A 7,188-nucleotide genomic window follows, 5' to 3' on the forward strand; every position below is an offset into this window, starting at 1 on the left:
ATAACCAATTATTTATTTAAAAAAATATAAATCAATATATGAATATAATTATTTATTTAATACTTGTTTTTTATATACGTCTAACATTTTATATACTCGTAATATTGATTGCCATAATGATTCTGGTTTTTTTTTGGGTGACTTTAATGATTCTGGTTTAATCGTCTACAAAAGGAACAAAGGCCAATGACCAAGGCCACATATCATATTTGTTTGTTAGGTAAGAGTTTCACATGTGACATCAAAATATTTAGAGTAAAGTATCGTTTTTGTCCCTAACGTTTGGGGTAAGTTTTAAAGTTGTTCCTAACGTTTCAATCGTCTTATTTAAGTCTCTAATGTTTCAAAATTGACTCAATGTTGTCCTGCCGTTAGGGATCCGTGAATAGAATTGACGGCGGGACAAAATTGAGACGATTTTAAAACGTTAGGGACTTAAATAGGATGAAAACGTCAGGGACAAAAATGATACATAAAAATAAATTTTAGTTTTATCCTCTAATAATATTAATTTTTTCACTGTACATAGTATTCAATTAACTTTTAATCATATCTAAGTAAATTACACTTAACCACATTACTTTTATTCTAAATAAATTTATTTTTTTATAATTTTACACTTAAAGTTATAAGTTAATATAAATATATAAAAAAATTATTTAGAATGAAAGTAATGTAATTAAGTGTAATTTACTTAGATGTGATTAAAAAATAATTGAATATTATGTACAGTAAAAAATTGATATTATTGAAGGATAAAATTAAAATTTATTTCTAGTATCATTTTTGTCCCTAATGTTTTCGTTCTATTTAAGTTCCTAACATTTCAAAATCGTCTCACATTTGTCCCGCCGTCAATTCTGTTAACGGATCCCTAACGGTAGAACAACATTGAGCCAATTTTGAAACGTTAGGGACTTAAATAGGACGATTAAAACGTTAGAAACAACTTTAAGACTTACCTCAAACGTTGGGAACAAAAATAATATTTTACTCAAATATTTATATGCAACTAGACTTGCTCTGCTGTAAAAACAAAAATTCTTGCTTCTTTGACCTACTAACCTCCTATAATGAGCACACGCTAAGATAAAATATTTCTTCCCATCAATGTCATTCTTTCAAATATTTCTTGCTCATGATGCAAAATAAAAACTATTTATTTGAATTTCCTGTATAAACTGTTTCGTTTGTAATCAGTGTACAATGCTGAGTGGATTGATTTACACATAGTTAGTAAACCTTTAGCCAATTATATTAGGTATACATCTAAATTAAGAGTAATATTCTAAATAGGTCTCCAAAAAATTTACGTTTAGATAAATTTGTCTCCAACAAAATTTAACTAAAATTGTCTCTGACCTTCTTAGCTATACATCAGATATGTCCTCACACCAGGTTTAACCGGTCATCAGGTCTAAGGTTGACAACTTGACATCCTACGTGGAGGTAACCTGACTGACGTGTCAGGTTAAGAGTGACGCGTTACGTTGAGGACAGTTTGGTCCCTGTACTTGCAGGACAAAACGACGTCGTGTTGGGGGCACAGGAGAATGACGTCGTTTTTTAAGGGACAAATAGGTCCCCGCAATGGAGGGCAGTGCAACCAAACGACGCCGTTTTATTTGGGGGCCAATTTGATATACAAGTTTCTTCATATTCAATTGTTTGGTGAAATTACTCCATACCTCCATCAACATTGTGCATACTCGTTGCTATGTCCATACTCGTTGGTGACATTGATCGTGAAAGTGGTTGTGAAGGCAGTTGGTTCAACACCCAATTGATCAAGGTCAGTGAAACTTTTTTTTACTTGATTGTTTTTGAATTTCTGATTTTGGTTGCATGCATTGTCGTGGATAGTTGTAGTGATTAGCGATATTGGATATAATAGGAAATGAGTTGTATTTGTTTATTTGTTAGCATTTAGATGTCGGAAGATGTGGTCCCAGTGTTTCATCATGGTGGAAGCTTTGTTCGAGATAACAAAGATATCTTGGTGTACATTAATGGGAAGGTGGAAAGGTTTCCCCCAATGGATGTTGACCTCATTTGCTTCTTTGACTTGAAGAAACTTTTTCTGAACTTGGGATACCATGATTATAAAGTTATGTACTAGTATGATCCCACATCTGAAATTCTGGAGTCTGGTCTACACCCTATTCATGGAGATAAAGAAATCAGAGCCTTATAGAAGAATAAGATGCAGAATGAGGATACAGATGAATTTTACATATATTTTGACCATCCAGTACTGGAAGGGGTGGAGGAGATATTATCTTATTCTGATGAGGGTGTTGCGGAGGTAGTTGTTGAAGATGCTGGGTTGGACAATGATCCAGACGTTGAGAGTAGTTCTAGTGATGATGATGGGAATGAATCTACAGAAGATGTGCCATATAAGCCCCACACTCAGGTTATGGTTTTTCTGATTCAAGTGAAGATGAGGAGTGTTAAAAAAAATAGTGGAACGAAAGGGAGAAAATGTGATAAGGGAAAGAAAAAAACTACAATGAAAGCTTCAAAGCCAAATGTCAATGTTACCAGAGGTTCCAAGGCTAAGACCCAAGGTAAAAAGGCAGGGTATAAGAAAGATGGATGTGCTGTAAGTGGTGGAAGTGGGCCTAAAGTGAGGAAGAAGGGTGATGGTGGGCCAAGGGTAGTTGGGCCTGACAGTGATGAACCAAGCCCAAATGACAATAATGGGCCTCATGAGGGTAATGGGACTGAGCCTAGGAAACCTTCAACTTTTGCAGAGGAGATTGGAGTGGAGCCAAGGGATGAGTCAGATATTGATTTTGAGTATGAGTCAGAGGCTTTCTTGACTCCTCTAGACTCAAGTGATGATGGGGGTGAAGGATTTAATTGGCCTCAATATGATCCAAATGCAGAATTTGGAGAAGTTCAATTTCAATTGAGGATGGAGTTTCAGACTTTAGACCAGTTCAAAAAGGCTCTAAAGGACTATACTATAGCTGAAGGCAGAAGAATATTTTACATAAAGAATGATAAGAGGCGGGTGAGAGCAGTATGTGTTCATGGAGGGTTTATGGCTGGAAAGGAGATACAGAAGGATAAGGCCAAAGCAAGACTAAGAGCTAAGAGAGAAGCTAAGGCAAAAGAGGGTGGATCAAATGGAGGCGAAGAGGAGAATGCAGTTGATGACATTCCAGCTGAAGCCAATTCTACTGAAGCTAACCCTGAACCAGTGGTTGATGTTGTTGTAAATGATGGAGTACAGGGTGACCAAGATCAAAATGCTAGCAAGCCAAGGTCTGAGACAGTAGGTGATAAAGAACAACATGAGAAGAATGACTGTCCTTGAATTATTTACTGTGATAGGAACTCTAGGTCCGGGGGCTACCAGATTAAGACCTTTAATCCCATGCATACTTATGGTAGAGAGTTTGGAAGCAACATGGCCGATCAAAATTGGATTGCGGAGAAGTTGTCAAAAAGACTTCTAAGTCAGCCAAGGCTAACCCATGCAGAGGCTTGGGATCATATAAAAATTGATTATAATGTGATAATTAGTGATAAGATATTGTACAGAGGTTTGAAGATAGCAAGAGAGAAGTATGTTGGTAATGAGAAGGCTCAATATGGAAAGCTTAGAGATTACCTACAAGAACTACACAGAAGCAATCATGGTTCAAATGCTCCGTTAGTAGTGGAGCCAATTCTCCAGTCCCCTCCACTGTTTGACAAGTTGTATGTGTGCTTGGATGCTTGTAAAAAGGGGTTTAGGGCTAGTTGTCGACCGTTGATAAGATTAGACGGCTGTTTTCTGAAGGGTTATTACGGAGGACAACTGCTGTCGGCGGTAGCACAAGATGCCAACAATCACTTTTACGTGATTGCATACGCAGTGGTTGCTAGTGACACTAAAGAAAGCTGGAAATGGTTTAGACTTGTTGTAAAATGACTTAGGCCCTGCTGCAGTTGGAGGGTGGAACTTCATCAGTGATCATCAAAAGGTAAATGCTAGCTTTGGCTACTTTTTTTTACTGTTATATTAAATTTACTCTTAATTTTGCTACAATGATTAATTCAGTTATAACACACTTCAATTTTGTATAGGGTCTGATGTCGGCGATGAAGGAGGTTATGCCGAATGCCCATCACAGGAACTGTGTTAAGGCATATATGGAAGAATTTCACCAATAAGTACAAGAGCAAGCAGTTGAAGAATGTCGTCTGGACTTGTGCTAAAAGCAGTACGAAGGCAGAGTTCAGAAAGCACATGAATAGACTTAAGAAGGTCAACTATGATGCATGGGCTTACCTTGCAAAATTTGACCCAGTATGCTGGACAAAATCACATTTTAGTCACTGGCCGAAACTAGATAACATCACCAACAACATGACAGAAGTGTGGAATGCCAAGATAATCCATTATAGAGGAAAACCCATTTTGACAATGTTGGAAGAGTTGAGATGCTACATCATGAGGAGGATGGCCCAGCATAAGAGAGTTTTGAGCACCTACACAGGCATAGTGGCACCAGTGCAACAAAAGAGGATGGATGACATCATGAAAGAATGCAAATATTGGACTGCTCAATGGATGCCAGACAAATTTTTGAGGTGCAGTATCACATGAAGAAAGTGGGGGTGGATCTAGGAAACAATACATGTTCTTGTAACTTGTGGGAACTTACAGGTAATGGTTACATTTTCCTTGGATTAATTTCTTAATTAGTGCTCCATTGGAATTTTTTGGGTTGACTTAAAGGATATTTTCTATGGTGTGCTTAACATTCTGATATATTCATCATATATTAATCACAACTCCAATTTACATGAGACACTAGGGATCCCTTTTGTGCATGCAATGGCTGCAATTGGCAGAAGAGGAGATAGACCAGAGGGATATGTCCATCAATGGCTGAAGATGGATGCATTTAGGGCTACCTATGCTCACTCCATAAGCCCTGTCAACAGTGAGGAATATTGGGATAAATCTGGAGTAGTTAGTTCCATACCCCCCAAAATTAAGAGATCAATTGGGCGTCCTGTGAAGCAAATGAGACCTGATGCAGTGGAAGACGGCCCTGATGGGACAAAGGCCAAGAAGACCTTCAGAGTTACATGCTCCAAGTGTGGAGAAATTGGTCACAATTCCAAAACATGCAAAGGGGCACCCCAGCAAGGATCATCTTCAAAGGGCAAAGGAAAGAAGAAGCAGGCCCAGACACAGTATGAGATGGCTGTTTCTCAATCAGCCCCGTTATCTCAGATAACATCTATTGCATTAGTTTTCACTTGAAGAGTCTTAGTTTGCACAATATTGTGGTGTAGACCATTGCCCATGTACGCGGGGACTTATTTACACCATAAATGTTATTCTATAGGGACTTAATTGTCTTATAAGTTATTCTTTAGGTACCTAACTGCCTTATAATTGGTCATATAGAATCCTCCCTCTCATGAGACTCAAACTGAAAATTCTCCCTCACAAGGCACAACTAATGTCTCAAGCAAACCCAAGGTATGATAGTTGTAATTAGATTAATGTGTATGTTGAAATTTGTAAGAAATATACTCATAGCAATCTTGTAAATTCTAGGCTCAGCAACCGTTCAGACGTCCAAAGCAAACAATTAGGAGGCCTCAGGTACAGGAGAGTGTCGGTGCAGATACGACTGCAGCTACCACCAGTCAGACAGCATCTGGAATGTTTAAATTCATCCCAACACCGGGATTGAACCAATCTAAGAAGAAATGACCCTTTTAAGAATCAGTGTGCAACTTATTATAAACACCATATTTTGTTATGTTTGAGAAATAGAACCTCTTTGTTTGATTTGTTTTGTTTTGGTGTTCTCTGTGTTTAAGACAACAGACCTTTTGTTTAATTTGGTTTGCTTTTGGTGTATGTTGAAGGAAACAGAACTTTGTTTTGTTTCATTTGATTTATGTTGCTACTAAATCAAATTACTTGTGTAGTTACAACGTTTTGAATATCAGTTACTTCACCCTTTTGATATATGGCTGCAACAACCCAAAAGCAATGTATTTCTTTTATCCTATTTGACCATAACTGAGTTCATCAATATAATGCATGTCCATCTAATATCCATCTAATCATGAATACACATTTCAATACAATAACTTGATTATTAACATAGAATCCAGTTTGCCTAAACAGCCACCACAAATATACAAAACACAATCACACCTATCAATGCACCACATATTACACCCCTAAGAAAGTCGAAAACATTATGCTTCTTCACAATTTGGTTATCCTCATCTTTCTTCCACAACAAATCCTCCAATTGCTTCACTCTGTCTTCCAAGCCATCGTTCAAGCTTACAACACCTTTATCACCTGCACTAGTGTCCACAGAAGCCAATCTATTCCCTTCGACTACATCCTCCATCGCATACCCAAAAATCTCATCAAACCATGCAAAAAATTCACAATAACCTTGCTTCTCCTGCAATCGCAACAACAACATAGCAAACAATTTTTACAAACCCATGGCAATTATCATACATGGCACAACAAAAACACTCTCCAATACCTTGAAATACGGATAACCAAAGAACAACTTATTCGGATTTTCTACCGTGCGCGTCCTGCATATTACAGCTAATGTCCTGCAGAAGCACTTGGGATGTTCTTCTTTTCTCAGTCGACCCCTCCCGAATCCAGTGGTCCCACTGTCAGCACTCAACTCGCCAGTAATACTTCTTCCACATCGTCTCCGACTTCGACTTGACGTCGTCCCTCCACTAGCCATCATCAACTCTAGCAACCATCATCAACTACACAACCTAATTTTAAATTGGCCCCCCAAATAAAACGACGTTGTTTGGTTGCACTGCCCTCCATTGCGGGGACCTATTTGTCCCTTAAAAAACGACGTCGTTCTCCTGTGCCCCAACAGAACGTCGTTTTGTCCTGCAAGTACAGGGACCAAACTGTCCTCGACGTGACGCGTCACTCTTAACCCGACACATCATCCAGGTTACCTCCACGTTACCTCCACGTAGGCCGTCAACCTTAGACTTGACCGGCTGAACCTGGTGTGGGGACATATCTGGTGTATAGCTAAGAAGGTCAGAGACAAAATTTTATTTAATTTCGTTGGGGACAAATTTGTCTAAACGTAAATTTTTTGAGAACCTATTTGGGGTATTACTCTTAAATTAATTATTACATATAAAATATGTATTTAA

The sequence above is a fragment of the Arachis ipaensis genome, chromosome B03 (assembly GCF_000816755.2).
Source record: "Arachis ipaensis cultivar K30076 chromosome B03, Araip1.1, whole genome shotgun sequence".
Taxonomy (NCBI): domain Eukaryota; kingdom Viridiplantae; phylum Streptophyta; class Magnoliopsida; order Fabales; family Fabaceae; genus Arachis; species Arachis ipaensis.